Source organism: Pseudopodoces humilis, chromosome 4 (assembly GCF_049639895.1).
Source record: "Pseudopodoces humilis isolate 2021_Gansu_Grassland_sample_001 chromosome 4, ASM4963989v1, whole genome shotgun sequence".
NCBI classification, from domain to species: domain Eukaryota; kingdom Metazoa; phylum Chordata; class Aves; order Passeriformes; family Paridae; genus Pseudopodoces; species Pseudopodoces humilis.
In genome coordinates, this window is record NC_142203.1 from 67406576 (window position 1) to 67425005 (window position 18430).

At 46.0% G+C, this 18430-nt stretch overlaps 1 protein-coding gene across 3 annotated transcripts in view; it reads left to right on the forward strand.

Moving 5' to 3' along the window:
- Positions 1-1341: 1341 nt before the first annotated feature.
- Positions 1342-18430, forward strand: part of PDZD2 (PDZ domain containing 2) — a 201833-nt gene continuing 184744 nt past the window's right edge. For all 3 annotated transcript variants that reach the window (XM_014256982.2, XM_005527996.3, XM_014256983.2), the window contains exon 1: positions 1342-1412. The gene's annotated coding sequence lies outside the window, so the exon portion shown is untranslated. The remainder of the gene's footprint in view (positions 1413-18430) is intronic.

Sequence of the window (18430 nt, forward strand, 5' to 3'; positions counted from 1 at the left end):
CAGGGGAAAACCAGGCTGGGATGAGGTCCTCCTGAGTGCTGTGGGTTAATGGGGTCTGGCGAAGTGTCAGCCTGTTTGCCGGCAGTGCTGGTGGGAAAACTCCACTCTCTGGGAGCTGCTCTCCCGCCAGTCCCAGCCGCTATGGTTTGCTCCGTGTGCCCGCGATTCCCTACGGAGACAGGGTCACCGGAGGAATCAGGCACCCGGATTTTTGCATCTCATCCTGGCGCTCATCAGTGTGAAAGGGGCTGGGTTTCTTTCCTCGTTGCATGCTGTGGCCTGGCCGACCCCAGGCAGAAGTCGCTGCTCTGCTCAGAGGGTGGTCAGGGGAGTGCTCTGCAGTACAGTTCTGTTTGCATGGAAACATTATGCATTCACAGAACAATTCAGCTCACAGCGTCCTTCCCGTGCTGAAGAGTCCTAAGGCACTGCCTGGTACCTCGTGGTGAGCCTGTCACTGCAACAAGTGCCTGTAGACAACCCTTTGCTCTAAACGCTGAGCTTGATTTAGTTATCAGCCCAGACATTGCCATCAGGAGCAATCATCTTCAAAGAAGTGATAGGCATAGCATCTGAGCCAAATTGTAACTTGGTTACCTGACAGTCTTTAATAAAGACAATACTTTAGAGACACTTTGGTTGATCTGAATTCTTCTTTTCCTTTTTTTTTTTTTTTTTTTTTTTTTTTGATTTAATTTTAGAACAGCAGTGAAACACACTCCCCGAGCCTTGTACAGGGGCATGAGTCAGGAACGGATTCTGGCTTGAAAGAAAACAGAGACATTGGCCATATTCTTTTGCAGTGCTTAAGGGAAGGGAACCTGAAAAAACAACTAAACACTTTAGAATGCAGTTTCATTTTGATAATCTTGAGGTTTCTATTAAAGGAAAAAAAAAACAACCCAACTTTATTAAAATAGTAGAAAGGATCAATTCAGATTAATAAAAGGGAAAAAAAAAAAAAGGGAGTAATTCACTGTTCATTTAAATCATCCTTGGAACTAGCACTGCCCGCTGAGCGAGAACCCAAGATAAAAGCGATACAAGGAAAACGTTTAAAGGACTTAAAAAAATCCCGATGTGCCCGAAAACATTAAAACCCTGTCAGAGAACAACGCCTGCTCGGCGGGGGCCGCAGATCCCAGGCAGCTCCTGCAGCGCCGGCCGGCCCCCGCAGCGCGGTCGGTGCCCCCGCCCGTGCCCGGCCCCAGGTGTCCCGCGGAGGAGGGAGCGACCCCCGCCCGCCCCGTCGGCCCGCCCCTCGCGGCATCCCCGCGCCCCCGCCCCGCCGGGGCCGCCCCCGCCGCTCCGCGGGCCGGGCCGGGCGCACCAGGCGGCGAGGCAGCGGCGCCGGGCCGGGTGCGCCTGCCCCGGGCTCGCGGGGCAGGGGCCGGGGCCCCCGTCCCGCCGAGGTGAGTGGGGAGCGCGGCGCGGCGGCGGGCGGGGGCGGCGGGGCCGGGGCTGCCCCGCCGGCGGCTGCGCTCCCGCGGGGCTGGGCTGGGCGCTGCGCTCCCCCCGCGCTGCCGCAGCGGGACGGGGGGGCTGCATCGCCCGCACCTCGCTGTGGTCATCCCGCCTCGCCATCGGCAGCGGGGGCTTCGTGCCCCGGAGGACGGAGAGGTGCAGCCCTCTCGCCGCTGCCACCGGGGCTGCATCTGCCGGGGGCAGTGGGTGCCTCCCCCGGTTCCCTGTGGGCTCCGTCTCCTGCGGGAGGGCAGGGTGCATCTCCCCACCCCGGGGCTGAGGCTCTTCATCTTACCCAGAGTTGTTTGTGCGGGGTAGCAGCCCGTCCTCCATGTGTCAGAGGGATGCCTCCCCCGTGATCTCTTGCAGGAGTCCATGCCCAGAGGCCAGTGGGGTCCATCGCTCTCTAGGTCAATGGGGCAGGTGTTGGTAGGGTCCGTCCTGCCGGGGCTGGTGGCGTTTCATTCCTCTGGTGGTCAGTGGGCCGTATCCTCTGATCTGCGGGTGCTTGCAGGGTCTCTGACCACCCCTCGCTCTGCTAATCCCTGCCTGCCTGGGGGGCGAGGGGCAGCTCCATCGCTTCCTGTGACACTTTGTCCGATCTCCCGGCGTGGATTAGGTCATGTTGTGACAGTGCCTGTTACTGTCTTGCAGTACAGCAGGACCCGGGGATGTGAGGAAGAGGGGTTGCTGTTGCAGAAAAAACAGCACCCACCCCCCACTTCCATGTAGGCAGCAGTTTAATAAAATCAGACAGCATGAAGCATGTGGCCGATTTTCCCCTCCTAATCATCTGAAGGTAGTTCTCTGTGTCATTAAATACTCCCGTTCTCACAAAGCAGGCTGTGATACACGCGGTATTGTAAGCCGGGGAGCCGTTGTGGATGAGATATGTAAGGGGAAAACATCAGGAGCTGACCTCAAACTCTGAAGTTAACTGTGCTGCCTCTCCTTCTGGTGGCCCGGGGTACTCTCTTAACCTGTCTCAGTTTGTAACTATCTGACCATTCTACGTGGCCGTAAAAAAGTCTGATGCCTCTTTGAAGGTGCCATAAAGCTGTAAATGGGTTTAATATAGCCCATCCCGTTAACCTCAGTGCTTCTCCTCGGTATCCTTTTAATGAACGGCAAGGTTGTGTATTTCTGTAAGCGGGCTATCAAACCTTCTCTGCTTCTGGCTGGGAAAGAGCCCTGTGAAGCCTTGCTTGTCCCAGAACTACCTTCACTCCCTCGTCCCCGGGGGGCTGCTGGAGTTTTGGAGCGATTGACACAAGATGCTGGTGTGCTCTGGCCAGTGCAGAGGCAGTGGGTTCAAACGCTGTCCCTGCGTCAGCTTCACTTTTTTAGTGAGGACATCAGGGCTTGTGCTTCGTTTTAGCCCTGTCAGAGGGGCAGCTGGCGTGGCTGTGAGCAGGTGTTACCAGAGTGCTCAGCCGCCTCTGCCTTCATTTTAAGGCAAACTGCAATGCTTGTACACCCTCTGCAACTCTCACTTTCATGTGCAGGATGCATGTCCTTGCAAATACCGTGCTAATCCCTTGGGATGACTCACAAACTTTTGTAGAGTGCTTTCTCCTTCTCTTGCACGGGTCTTTGCACTCGATGAATTATCTGGGTAGCCAAAGATCCTGGCACGTGGAAGAGTAGCCTGCGATATTCCTGAGTTAATAATTTTCTGAAAAGCAAAATGCCTGAATGCAAATAGAATGGAAAATGTGTCTTTGAAGTATTTTTTTCTTTAAAATTACTCAGTGCCTAGCCTGGAGGAAACCTATTTTTTTAAACTTTTATAAAACTCACGAACATTTTACAGAAGGATTTATTTTATTTATTTTTTTTTTTAAAAGTATTTTAGCTTTCATGACATGAGGGCTTTTCTATGCTCCCTTTGAAATGCTGACAGGTGAATGCTAGTGTAAAACTCTTGATGTGTGAGTAGATGTTTAGATGTTTAGTCTGGTTGACCAGCTTCTGAGCTGGCAAGTGCAGCTGTCAGCAGCTCTGCTGGCAGCACGGCAGAGCTGGGTCCAGCCAGGGATGCTCAGGATTCCCAGGGTGGAAATCAAGACACTGATTGCCTCAAATGAGTTGAAGTAGGGAGAGAAGGTCAGAGTCCAAGTGGTGTTGCAAAGGATTTCCTAGGAAGGCAGAGAGCTGCAGCTGTCTTGCATGGCAGGTATCTACTGCAGGGGTTGTTTGGCAATGCCGGTGACATCAAACCTTGGTGTCATAAGGGTCAAATTTAAAAGCTATTGCATATCTTCATGATATTGCCATGGCTGTTTTGCTAGCTTTTCAGTAGCTTTGTGAAATAGGGAACATCTCTGGACAGGATTTTGGCTGGGTGCAAGAGTGCATGCTTGTATTGGGAGGTAGGGAAAGCTTTAACATAAGGTCCATCTGCTTTAGCTCATCTGCAAAAGCATTGGGAAGTGCTTCCTGCCTTTAAAATCCAAGCCATGACATCTGTGGAAAAAAAACCCTTTTTAAAAAAATGACAGTTCTACACAGCACACTTTGTCTCTTGAAAGGACAGCTGATTTGCCCTGAATGAAGAGGTCTGGATTTCACTGGAGTAATATGTAAAAGGTCTTATAATGCAGGCGCATTTCTAAACTGAATGTTGTTGCCAAAAGTAGCTTCTTTACTATATTTGTACACATTTCTATACTAGCTAATATTTCTGAATGTTATTATTGTCTCCAGTACTGAACTTGTTCTCTTGCTGGATTTCCTGCAGGTGTTTGTGGGTGCTCTATGTAGCATTCTTACCTGAAATGAGTTCAAATCACTCATAAACTCTATTAGACAAATGCAGAAATTAAAAAAATAAGAAGAAAAAAAGTAGTTTTAACTGGGCAATGTTAAGTCAGGAAATACAAAGGCTGAGGTTCCAACAGCAATATTAACTTGGCTGCAGTACACATCCTGTAAGCTCTTTTATGACATACACCTCATAATGTAAACAGGAATAAGCACGTAGATTAACGTATGCAGAGAAGGAGTAGAAAAGAGTGTTTTTCTGAATTTGCCCCCCTTGTTTCTGTGGCAGCTGGGTCTTGCACAGAGCCTGGGAAAGCCTGGCACGGCCTTACGCTGCTCTGGGCAGCGCGTCCAGCGCCGACTCAGACGTACCCCGGCTGCTGATGGAGTGAAAATAGCAGCAGCAAATGAGTAATTTGGGGTCTGTTTCTGTCAGAACAATAGCAGGGTAATGAGCTGCATTTTGTTCCTTAAGGTCCGAGTTGTAGCATGTATGATCCTTGAGTGTTCCTTCTTGTGCCTCTCCCCACTGGCTGTTTGGCCCTGCTGGGGCTGCTGTGGTTGTAATGAAGTGCAGAGGCTTCACTTTGGTGAGCCTCAGCTTTCTGCTTCTATTACCCACGTGTTACAGTAACAGCTCTCCCGGCTAATTTTAACTAGATCATGTACAAAAGTGATTAAATGAATATTGTACTTTAATACAGATCTGCAATGGACCAAGCAGTATTGCTCTTTCTATGATGTTGTCTTAATTAAAAACTGTGTTAATATATTTCACTGAATTGATAAATTTAGCCTGAAGGTCAAATAGTCTAATATGACCTTGGCCGTGTCACAAGACATTCTATCTTGTGCAGTTACCACTGCTCTGAGCTGGAGATTTACATGCGATGTGGTGTCATCTAGGGCAGAGTCTGTGGTCCTTCAGCAGCAGCTTCCAGCAATGACAGAGGTGGTCTGGGTGAATAAAATTAATTTATGGGTACTCTCCAGGAGAAAATAATTATCCTTTTCTGTCTAAAAAGGGCTTCTAATCTAGTATCAGCACACTGATATTGCTGCCTTGCTGTGACATTGTAAAACTCTGCAAGGAAGGTGGGAGCAGCTGTAATACTGCAATCTTACACTTCTCCTGTTATATCTGCCTAATGGCACCTCCTCTTCAGTGCAGCCTCCCAAGGATGCTGCTGGAAGATTGTTGTCAGCCATGCTCTTGTGCTTTGATTTCATTATTGTTCGATTTGGCCAGCATTTTGTTCACTTTCTCTGGAGTGTTAGACAGTTTGCAAAGGGAGTCAGTAGCTGGGTGGGTTACAGTGCTTACAGTGTGCACTTAATCTAGATTTCTCTCTAAATGGAATTGTATTAAAATAATTTGGTAAAACTTTGAAATTACAGTAAGGCTGCTTTTGATAATTGACTCTCCCCTCCCCCAACTAACCGTGTTTATTAAAATTATCATGACTCACACAGAATGGTTCAAACCAAACAGAGCGTCTGGATCCCACTGGCCATTTTTGCTGTGTGAGAAGAGAAGGTAGGCACCTCTTTGGGGTCTCACCATAGTGAATGGCCAGCTGTCCCCTGTCAGCTCTCACAAGTGGAACCTGCCAGGATTTGTGCTGGGGGACTTGTCAGAAAGAACAGCATTGAAAAATGAGGAAAAAACCTGGGAAATGGTCTCTTAACTACATTAAAGACTTGTGAAACTTCCGTCATTCTGCAAAAAAAACCTGTAATTTTTACACAGTGGAGCTGTCCTCCCTGACTCAGACAGCGAAAAAGACCTATTCAATGTTACATTTTAATCATATACAACACAAAGACTTTTGCTGTGCCATTTAAAATCCAGCTTTCTCTCAGGCTGTGTTCTGCCGGGATGTTTTCATCCAAAATGGACTGCTGAGGCTGACAGGAACAGTCTGAAAAAGCAGCTCTAACCTTCCTTCCTGACACTTCAATAGTGACACCCACTGTGGGAAACTAGGGCATAAATGCATTAACACTTGTCACTGGGAAGAAAATCCTCTCCATGATGGGGACCAGAAGAGAGGGATTCCTAGATTCATGATACAAATTGGTTCATTATTTATTTCAATCAAAGTCTGGAGGTGCTGCTACAATGAAAAATTAAAGTGCACTTTACAGAATACGTGTGAGCTGACACCCTGCCAAACCCAAAGCGTTCCTGACCTACAAAACGAAGGAGAGCTTTGATGCTTGCTCCACTCTTTGCAAAGTCTCAGACAAACAGGCTTTGTCCAGAATTTTGACAGAGGTAGGACCTCCTGAGACAGATGCCAAACCCACAGTGTTCACTGTTGCCTTCCAGGGAAAGCATCCTGCTTTTGCCTCCTGGTATTACAGACCTGCATGAGAGCAGCCCAGCTGCTTGGTCTTCTGTAAATACTTTGGACTTCACTAGGTATCCTCTTACCCCTGCCACCATCCTGTTGCATGTTGTCTCTAAGTTTACCAATGCTCTCATCTTCCCAGATGGGTAAAAGACAGCTTGTTTCCTGCTGGAGCAGGGTTTTTCCGCTCCTCCAGCTGTATGCAAATACCACACTTGTATAAATCAGTAGCTGTGATCTGACTGAAGAAACCCGCTCCTGCTTCTGTCTCTGCTTACAGGGCAAAAGCAGTTGCCCGGTGCTGTGGGGAAAGTCTAGCTTTAATATTGAGCTGTGTATTTTACTGGATGTGCTGGTCTTAGCATCATAGAATGGCCAGGATTGGAAGGAACCTTAAGGATCATGGAATTCCAGCCTGCCTGCTATGGACAGGGACATCTTTCATTAGATCAGGCTGCTCCCAGCTCCATCCAACCTGGCTTGAACACAGCTTCTTTGGGCAAACTGTTCTAGTTCCTTGTCAACATCATGGAAAAGATTTTTTTCCTGGTACCTAGTCTAAATCCACTCTCAGTTTGAAGCAATTCCCCCTTCTCCTGTCACTATGGGACTACAAAGTCTCTCTCCGTCTTTCTTGCAGGTTCTCTTCAGGTGCTGGAAGGCCACAGTTAGGTCACCCTGAAGCCTCCTGTTTTCCAGGCTGAACAACCCCCACTCTCTCAGCCTTTCCTCACAGCAGAGGTGCTCCATCCCTCTCATCATCTTCATGTTCCTCCTCTGTGCTGGCTCCAGCAGGTCCCTGTCCCTCCTGTGCAGGGACCCCAGCTCTGGATGCTCCAGCTGGGTCTCAGCAGAGCAGAGCAGAGGGGCAGAATCCCCTCCCTCCCCTGCTGCCCACGGGGCTCTGGATGCAGCCCAGGACACGTTTGGCTCTCTGGGCTGTGAGTGCCATGGCCGGGCCATGTCCAGCCTCTCACCCACCAGCACCCCCAGGTCCTTCTGGGCAGGGCTGCTCTGGGTCTGTTCATGCCCAGCCTGTGCTGATACCGGGGGCTGCTCTCACCCAGGTGCAGCACCTGCACTTGGCCTTGTTCAACCTCATGATGTTCCCATGGGCCGCTCCTCAAGCTTGTCCAGGTCCCTCTGGATGGCTTCCTGTCCTTCAAGTGTGTCAAACCACCTCAGCTTGAAAGCTGAAAACCTGAAAGCTTGCTGAGGGTGCACTTGTTTCCTTCTTCTGTGTCATTAATAAAGATAATAAATCACACTGGTCCCAGTATGGACCCCTGAGGGGCTGCACTTGTCACTGATCTTCATCAGGACTCTGTGCCACCGACTACTACTCTCTGGATTCAACCTTCTAACCAATTTCTTATCCATCTAACAGTCCACCCATCAAACCCATGTCTCTCCAATTTAAAGAGAAGGATGTTGTGGGGGATCACGTCAAAGACTTTACAGAAGTCCAGATAAATGACATCTGTAGTCCTTCCCTTGTCTGCTGATGTGGTCTTTCCATCACAGAACCTCACTGGGTCGGTGAGGTGGGACTTACCCTTGGTGAAGTTGTGCTGGTTGTCCCAAATCATCTCTTTGTCCTCCAAGTGCCTCAGCACAATCTCTGTCCCATGATCTTCCCAGGAACAGAGGTGAGGGTGACAGGTAATTCCCAGAGTCCTCTTTTTTCCCTCGTTTTAAAGATGGGTACAATGTTCCCTCTTTTCAGGTCAGCTGGGATTTCACCTGACTGCCATGACTTTTCAAATGTCATGGAGGGTGTCTTGCAAACTACATCAGCCAATTCCTTCAGGGCTTTGGGAAGCACCTCACCAGGTTCTACGAACTTACATACATGGTAGTACATTATTTATCTACTTAGATTGGAGGAACTTTGGTCCCCCACTGTCGCTCTATTAGGAACGGTGAGAAGAACGACACAGACTCTCTTGGGAGTCGATCAGGAGAATTTCTCTCGGTTTATTTCCTCAGATCTTTTTTATAGACCGACACGTGAAAAGTACAGGAAAGTAAAACTCTTATTGGTTAGTGAACTAACCCATCACCATCATCGGTCAGTGGGGTTCACCACCCCTCGACCTTCTATTGCAAGAAAACAAGGAACAGACCAACAGCACCTGCAAGGCTGTCTTCTATCTCTGAGGATTGTTTTAATTCCTCCCCATGATTTCCCAGGCCACTCTCTCAGGCGAGACTGAGAAAGTTATGTGGCCTGCAATTTCACAGGCACTGTGCTGCCTGCTTCACAGTTAACATCCATACCCCACAGTCTCCATCCTGCTGTCCATCCACCTGAGGGATGTGGGAAGATAGGCTGCCAGTAAAAACTGAGGACAGATCTGTTGGGGTATGCATTTCTCAATACAAAGATTGAAAAGAGACTTAGAATCCATGGGTTTTGAGAAAGCTTCTGTCCAAAGTCTGCAGCAAAACAAACTCCAAAGGCTCTGCTTTCTTAATGCCACCCTAATGGTCTGATGCACATGGTGCAGCTCCTTTGTGTCCCCTGTGCTGTGGAAGAGGATGGATGGGACCCCTGGCAGCTACCTCTGTTCATTGTAGTGCCTGGCTGTCAGCCCATCAGCTTTAATCAAGGCTGGCAGGAGCTTCAATGGCAACTGACCTCATGTTAAAGACTAAAGTCCCTGTCTCATCTGAGCTCAGTTCCCTTTGTGAAGGATTTCAGATGACAAGTGGGACAAGTATTAAACTTTAACCATCTCTTCATCTTTAAAATATGAATCCTGTTCTTATGCTCTTACCTGTTTTCCCAGTGTGCCTGGGTTTGAAGGATTTTTACAAGTGATGACTACCTATCTCATGGTCATCCCAGATCTGTAGTGCCAGTTTCCAGCTTTCAAGCCCTCCTCACGGCTGTTTCTGCTGGGAACATGCTCACCATATTTATCTGGGAATACAAATATGCTGAATTCAGGCCAGCTTTCAGTTTTCCTCCCAGGCTCTCAGCAGCATAGATTATGTTCCTCTTCTCTTAATCATCTTCCCCACCCTTTATTCTTCTGTACTACAGAGTAACCTTTCTTCATATGGGTTGTATTTCAGTCTTTGACTTCTTGGGGTGAGGAGCTGAGCAGAGAAATGTCTTCATTGCTATGATGGGGCTTTTGCTGCCAGCTGACATGTGACACATCCTATTCCAGCAGGAATCCATCTCCCCCCTCTTATGGAGTAGAAGACATCTTTCCCTTTATCTTCTGAATAAAGCTACAAGCATTTCTGTATGGGAAATCTGTCCCCTAGCTCAGCTGGAAATAAATAAATGCAGCAAACAAATGGGTGGCACCATTCCAAAATGCACAGTTATTCAGGTTGGCGCACTGTGGCTGCTGAGAGGTGTGGGGCTCTGGGGACAGGGTGTGATGGGCACAGCTTGGCCTGCAACCTTGTCTTTCAGGCCACATGCACATGCTCATCAAAGGATTTAAACCTCCGTGCAGTTAGTAGTCTGAAGTGTGGTGAATCACAGCTCCTGGACATGTAGGGTGTAAAGGACCTCCTGGATCACCTGTGTTGTATTTTCAGGAGGATCCTTCCTAGTTAAAGCATGAGTCGTGATTGCAAGATGTCTCATTTGGGTGGTTGAATAAAATTGCTGTCCTCTCTGTGAGACGTGAAAGTGTATTTACTAATGTGCCTGTAAATGTCTCAGCTGTGAGGTTATTATTTACTGCACTATTGTAATGCAAATGTTTGTGGTTGTGTTTGCATTGATCACACAGAGAGTGCACACAAATTTTATTTCTTGCGGTATTTAGGCTTGCTTTTTTTTTTCCTTCCTGCTGTATCTGTTCTGTTAGACACTATATCACAGAAATTGCTTGAAGTGTAATTGACTGTCATTCAAATGCCATTTTACAATATAGAACTGTATCAATTAAAAGATTCTTCCTCCTCCAATTAATTTTGATTCTTGGGGGTAGATAGCATTGTTTGTCTGCAGAGCATTCCACTAAATGATTTGGTACTTTGTATATTCATTTACTTTTAAATATGTTCTATGTGAAAGGTAATGGCCTGTAGTTAAGCTGCAGAAAAGAACATTTATTGTCAGAGTCTTCTAGCTGGCTGTGCTGCTCCCAGCATGGAAGCAGCCTGAGTGCTCCAGTCTGATAGATCTGAAATCACTGCTTGTACACAGCCAAAGAGGGAGCAGCTGTCCTCTTTTCATGTGCATCTAGGGTTGGGAGGTAGGGAAAGGTTCAGGTGTCACAGTTGCAAGTTTCCTAATTGAACTATTTTTTCAAGTTTGTCAGTCTGAAGACCAGTATTTCCTACGTGACTCTTTTGTGGATGTGGGCAAGCATCAAAAATGGTAGCTCAGCTTGAGAAACATGGGGAAGCTGTTTAGAACTGGTATTTCTTGTTTGGAGTGGTCCTCTAATGGAATTGCTTTTCAGTACATACAGACACTGGAAAAAAAGATCCTGTGACTAGGAAGCTTTAACTGGAGACAGCCTGCTTTGAGATTAATGATTTTATCTGTGGCCTTTTAATACCTCCTATAGATGGAATGATAGCTCAGGAGTAATCTCTCTGATGGGAGGCTGGAAGTCCTGCTGTTTGGGAGGTGTGATATGACATCTTTAGTGTCTCTCTTCAGTGTTAATTGGGGGTAACCCTACCTTGGGGTAAGGAATGGCCTTAAATTTGATGGAGCTAGGATTAGGTGCCAACTGCTGTAGGTATCTAATCTATAATGAGTAAAACTATTAGTCTGAGTCATGCAAGTACCCAAGGAAATATACGTTGAACTTTATGTACTATTAGATAGTCAAGACATTATGTTAGCTACTGGCAGTGATATTGCCATGGACTCGTACTCAGGGATCTCTGGATCCATTGTTTTTAGCTTTGGGTGGATGGGAGGTATCTGTTCCAAGAACTACTGTAAGCTGCTAAAACTGATTATTTCTTTTTTTTTTTTTCAAACAAACTGTTAGTCTGCTAAAGCTGCACTTGAGGTTTTCTATGGAATACTCAATATTTGCCTGGTTTTCCGTAATTGCCTGGAGTACACCTGGCTGCACTGACTGCCAAAAATAGTTGGTATTTCAAGGCCTCTGTGTGAGCTCTGAGTGTCAATGTGTGTGTAGATTGTAAGAGTCAACGTCCCTTATTTTTTTGGGAAAAAAAAAATCCATTGGGGTCCATTTCTACTAAATCCAGAACAAACCTGGAGCAAAACCCCATGTCTTTTACAATCATCTTTTTCTTTCAGCTCCCACTTCCATTTATTTCATGGCACTGTTGGCACTGCAGGGACAGTTTGCTCTTCCTCAGCTGCACTCAGAAACTTTCTGTTTGCTGGGAGGTGCCCTTGGCAGTTCACATTGAGGAGCAAACTGTGATTTCAGTTTAAATGAATACTGCTTCTCTTAAATAAGAACTTGTTTAAATAAAGTCAGGTTAAAAAACAACTAAGAGTCTTTATGGAAGAGCTTCCAGCTTAAACATGGCCTGGCAGGGATGTGCAGAAGCTTGCCAGCATTTCAGAGAGGTGACCCTTTAAGGCAGCATCCCTGTCTCCTTGTCAAAGGTGCTCAGGAAAGAGCAGGTTCTCAGTCTCCCTTAAATATCACCAGATTTTGGAGGGATAGTGAGAAAAGTGGCCTATCTTGTGTTGATAAAAAGGGGATGCAGATTTTTTCAGAAACCCATTTGTTTCAGTGAGGAGCGTGTAGGAATAGTCATATCTGGTGTGGTGGGAAAGACTTACTTTATTCAGTATAAAGAATAAGCAGCTGCTCATTCTGAGTGCTGGCATGCTTTCTTCTGGCTACCTGGTGGGTCAGGTATAAGCTGCTGCTCAGTCCAGGCCCCTGTCTGAAGTGGTGTCCCAGAGGAGTTGTGTGTCCAAGGGTGACAAGCCTGGAATGCTAAAGCCTCTCCTGTGCTAGCAGTGCTCTTGCTGCCTATTGCTCTGCATTGCAGGAGCCCAAACTGATATTGAAAATATGAGTTCCACCTGCCTTTAAGTTTTCCTGACCACTTTGGTATTTGTAATCCCCTCTTTACGCTCCTGTTGATATGAAGAAAGGCAAAACTGGCAGGAGACCCTGATTATGTGCTTGAGAAGCAATTAAATGGTGTTGGAAATGCTGCCAAAACATGAAAAGCAAAGGGAAAGGATGAATCTGGGAAAAAAAAAATAAAATTCTGTTTCTTTTATTGTGTGTATTATTAATAGATAGAAAATTATTTCAGACAAAGCTGTGAATTTTGTTAGCCCTTCTAAAAACGCTAATTTTTTTTAAAGCTTCCCTGTGAGTATTATGGCCAACCTCATTTCACAGCTAGATGTATTCATCTCAGTTAAATGCAATGGACAAAATCTACAAAACCCAACTGCTTAACATCATAAGCAGCTTGCATAAACATGAATTATTAAGGTCACAAAAGCTCCTAGAAACCAGCTGAAATGAGTGCACTGTTGCATTTCTTTTTTTCAAAACATGCATTAATTAATAAGGGGCTTAGTGCCCAGACTGTTTCTCCCCTCCACCCCCCTGCCTCCATCAGATTTTGCTTTCATCAAGTGGAGGGGAAAGTGTCACTTCTCTCTCTTCCTCCTCCCTTTTGTTTGGCTGGAGCACAGGAAGGTGCCAGACTTCATCCTTCACAAGCCAATCATTCACAGCTGTGATACCCTAAAATGCTCAGGCAGGTCGTGTTGGGGCTGTTACAACAGCAACACGCCCTCCAGAGCGGCCAGGGGTTTCATTTCATGCCTTCTTGGACTGCCAGAATAGGAGCAGGAGTCTGAAGACAGGCTGCCAGGAGTTAGAGAGCAGTCACATCCACATGTTTGGGCGGTGCAGAGAGGGCAGGGTGCTCACAGGAGAAATGTGGAAGGGAGGAAGACAATGAGGGGATGGCCCAGTTTGTGTAGGTGTGGGCATCGTGCCATGTGTAGGTCCCCTCCACCTGGTGTGGGCATAGGCAGCATGTGGTGGCCATGGGGGCATCAGAGCTGTAGGAACATTCTATAGGAGCTCCTCTCCAGCCCAGGAAATAATTTCAGTGGTTTGAGTGAGGAAAGGGCTGCTGTGACTGAGCTGAGGGGCCAAGCCCTCCTTGTGTGCAGAGTCAAAGCACCTGTCAAGTTCAGCATTGGGAGATACTTACAGCACGGAGGTGAAGAAGAAAAAAAGAAAAGCAGAAACAGAGTGGTGATAATTTTAAAAATAATTAATTCAGTTGTGCTGGCTGTAGAGGAGACAAGTCAGACTGTGTGGAGGGAAGAGGCTGCAGTGACCGAGTGAGAGTGGAAGGGAACGTCAGTGGTGGGTGCTGGTGGTAGGGGTCAGGGGGAAGGCTGAATCTCGTGGAGCTTACACAGGAAAAAGCAGCTCAGATGAGAGAGCTTACTCGTGGGACTCTTATATTTAGGAGAGAGGATGCCCCTCTCATCTTTTGTGTATAAGATGGTTGAGCCTGGGTATCCTGGGGAAAGCAAATGGCTTGAGACTTTCTTACCTGTACTTTCTTACCTGTGTACTGTAAGTGAACCCCCTAAGGCTGACACCTCTTTGTGCCTGTCACATGTCACTGTGGAGAAGGTGGGGACAAAGGCTGATGGTTGGCATCTCTGCTGTCTGTGGTCCTGCCATCTGCAGAAGAAACTTGCAGGGTTTGGATTATTGAATCCCAGCAAATCTTGACTTTTGGCCTTGCTGTGACTCCATTTTGCTTGGTGCCCTAATGAAATACAGCTCAAATGCCAAGGCATCTCATCTGTTCTTTTAAGAATCTTCCCGGGTACCACACATGTGCTTTATCTGTGAGGAATCCAGTTTCTGCAGCCCCCAGAGAAACAATTCAAGGAGACACAAATGATAAAGGCATTGTTCAAATGCTTCTGCTCTGGGGTGGGTACCTAGTTTTAATTTCCCAGGCAGCAAAGAGGTTCTTTGGGATGAGTTTGGGGGGAGGACCTGATGGGACACAAAAGTCATAGTGCAAACATTCCTCCCAGAGAAAAATGTTTATTGGGCCTGCCTTGTTAAAAAAATCAGTAAAAATGTTTGTACCATGCTTCATTTAATCATGGTTTTTGAAAACTAGCCTCATCAGAGGCTGCTTTTGATATATAATAAAAAAACTCTAAGCAACAAAGGAAGCTTTAAAAGAAGCAAAGACTTGACATATTTGTTAATACTCAGGGTAGCAATGCATTAATTTTAAGGCATGCTTTTTTTTTTTTTAATAAAATGAGGACACTAATTAAAATTAATCCATTTATAAATCTTTCCACATCCAATTTTAAAGCGTAAATAAAACATTTGCCTTGTCTGTCCCTTTTCTCATCCTAAGACAATACAGACAATGTAACTTTTAACTCTTTATGGTAATGAGCAGATAGAACTATCTTAAATGATTTGCTAAAAGACATAAAAAATTGGTGGCACGGCAGAGATGGCTTTTAAAGTGCAGGAAGGATGGCAGTGAAAATGTTGGGAGTGCCTAAAAATGGATTTTAATGTTTGCCTTTGGGATCTGCAAACCTGAGCAGTTTCTTGCCCGGGCTGCCTCCCTGTCCTTTATTCCCACCCCTTTCACAAAAATGAGCTGTCTGGTGGCTGCCTTCCTTGATGTGCCCTTTTCAGTGTGATAATTTGCATTATAAAATACCCAGGGATGAATTTACTCCCCTTTTACTCCCTAAGTCAGGCAGAATTTTAATGGGTGAGATTGTAAAAAGAGAGGTGGTGGAGCAATGCACAAATATGCCACATTTGATTAGTTTATGTGATTTAAAATTTTTTAAAAAGTAAAATAAAATAGGGGGCTTATGGCAAAGAAACACTTTGAAGTTTTAGTTCTATGACACATGAGACTGCAGTGTTGCCAATGCTGAAGGTATTTTTCTGTGCCTTGTTTAGAAAGGAGGCTAAACACGACCTTGGGCCTGTGATTGTTGGTAGCTCCTCAATGTATGTTAATTAGTAAAGGCTGTGAGAAAAGTAGTACAGCTGCTGAGGGAACGATACATTCTAATTTTTTAATGTGTTCCAGATATTATCAATTGTGCCTACAGATCTTTGGTGCAGTTGTGGCTGTATGGAGGTTGCACAGTAAGGCACTTCAATATAGGGTGCTGGCAGATCTGCTACCCCCTCCTGCCAAAAAAATCCCAAACAACCAAGAACCCCCTATAGGTGATACTTTAACCTGAGCTGTGTGTCTCTGCTTTGTCTCAGGCCATGCCAAAGTGAAGACAGCACGGAGCAGGTCTGTTGTGTGTAAGGACGCTCCCCTCTGCTTTCATATGCAGATTTTTAATAAAACAAGTATGCATCTCTGCTTCTTGTCATTCCTGTCCCTGGGAAATTTCATGTACCTTACTATCTTCTATCAGTTTTCTGCTCTTTGGTTTTGATGTCTGTTCTTTATAAATCTTCCTGAAATCTGCCTGAAATCTGCCCAGAACTGCCCCCCACTCCTCCTTGGCAGGACTAAAGCTCAGCAGCTGCAGACAAAGTGAAGGTAAGACGAGAAAAGTTGCAAATCCTCAGAGAAAAATGTGCAGACCAAGGTTATGCTGCCTTGGGAAGGGGCAGCTTGCTATGGTCCTCCCACAGACACAAGTGGGCAAGGATTGGTGGATTAGAAGATTGAGAGTTTAGATTGTTGTTTCCAGCAGCGTTTGCACTCTAAACATTTATCCACGGTTCACAAGAGCATTGTTCCACCTTTCCCAGAGAAGTTGTGCCCAGGTAGGAGGTTTGAGCCCCCCTTCCTCCCAAGGGTAATGGGATTTAGATTTGTGATAGCAAGTTTGTGGCTCTTAAACGAAGTTGCTGAGACCTGCTGTTTTAAGCTGTGCTACAGGTAATCAGTCTCCTTTTGTGAAAGCATAGAGAGACAGATGTTGCAATTGCAGGAGTTAAGGCTCCACTGGATGTTTGCTTGAGGTGTTCTTTCTCTGTGGGTGCTGTCATGCGGGGTGGGGGAGTTCAGGAGGACACAGCTGGACACTCACCCTCCTCATTGCCAGAAAATGAGAGGATTTCTCCTTGCAGAAAGCAGCTTCTGCATGGGGCTGTGGAGGGCTTTTTTGTCCTGTATGCTCAGTTTTCAGTCTTAAAGTGCTGTGCTTCCAGCTACAGATTCAGAACTGCAAACCACCCACTGTACAGCTGCTAATGCACAGATTATCTCCACAGCCAACAGCTTTAAGTAATCAAACAGAGATAATTTTACCTCTGTGACTTAACAAATAAACACCAGAATCAGGAAAAATCCTTTCGCCCACACAATCCTACCCAGGCTCTCAAGGGCAGTGAAGAGTTTCATCAGAGCCCACAGAGGTGTCAAGGTTTGTCCCGTCCTGGATCGATGGTGAGCTGGCAGTGCAGTGGTGTGCTCTCAGGAGGTGACCACGCTCTGTAACCTGATGAGACCATCTCTTGCTGCTGCTGCTGCAAAAGACATTAAATGAGTAGAGCATACACTGGAAGTTGTGTTTGCAGCCCTGCTTTTACAGGAAAAATTGTGGCTTGGAATGGCTTTTGTTAATGACTTCAGCCTTTAACTTTCTGTTATTTGGAAGAACACACATTTCTCACAGCTATCAGGGGTTTAGCACCATTACGAAAACACAACTGTTACATATTGTAACATTGCATCTGTGGCTTTTTTCTCACTGACCCATCGGCACCAGTGTTGAGAAAGACAAGGATTGTAGCCCAGAAGTCATATCAGAAAACATTTTTTGCACTTTAAAAGTCTGTTTCATTTTGCTTTTATTTCCCAGATCAGCCAATTGTGACCATTTTCTTAGAAATGAAGTCTCGGTGGTTTTTTGTGTTAGTAAATTTTAGTTTCTCCGTGCTTCTCTCATTTTCCCTGCCCTTTCCCCCTTTGTTCTAGTAAACTCATTTCCTTATTCCTGTTATTAAGGATACTTAACATGTTGTCATTGGGAAACAGCACTCATTTCTTCATAGAAAGAAGCTGCTTAATGTTTCATGTGTTGCAGTGAATAATTAAATAAAGAAAAATGTATTAGCCCACAAAACTAGTTGGCAGCTGAAAGGAAGAAAGCATTTGCAGTCTGCTGGGAAAGTGACACTCCTGTCCTGGTGTCTTGAAGCATAAGGGTAAGGTTTAAAAGTGAATAGGTCTGGCATGACATCAAAAAAATCTGGATTTCTCGACTTTACATGCACTTACAACATTAATCTTTAATTGTCATATTCTTGAGCTACTGGCTGTGAGATCAGACCTGGAATTGGTGGGGCTAAGGAAAACCAGGCTGGTTAGTGGAATGAAATGTCAGCAAGGACCACGACCTTGTGAACTGTCAGGGATGGAAAGGCTGTCAGCAATCAGGCAGGCAGGGGGCCTGGCAGCCTGATAGTGTATGGCATGAGCAGTCTCCACGTAAATAAGGGGTTTTATTGCCCTTCATAGTCCTTTTCACCCTCTCTGCGCTGTACAGTCATTGCCCCTTTTCTTTTGATTTTATAATGCATCTTGAAACATAACTGTTGGGCTCTGCGAAAGTGGGGTGAAAGACTGGGCAGATGGGAGCTGGGAGAAGGCTGACTGCTCCCAAGTGATCTGAACAAACCATGGAATTTTTTTCTTTCCAAATGAAAGCAGAACTGAGCTGTAATTTTGCAGTGACCTTTGCAGTTTTACAAAATGGGATTAGACACTTGCCATCCTCGTGGCAGAGGGAGCCTTGTTCCAACAGTAATTCAGGGCCCAGTTACAAACTGGGATCTGTGCTGAGTCTTTCTTTACGTCCTCCCATCTAGTTTTTTCTCTCACTTCACATATAATCTCAAACGGATAACATGTTT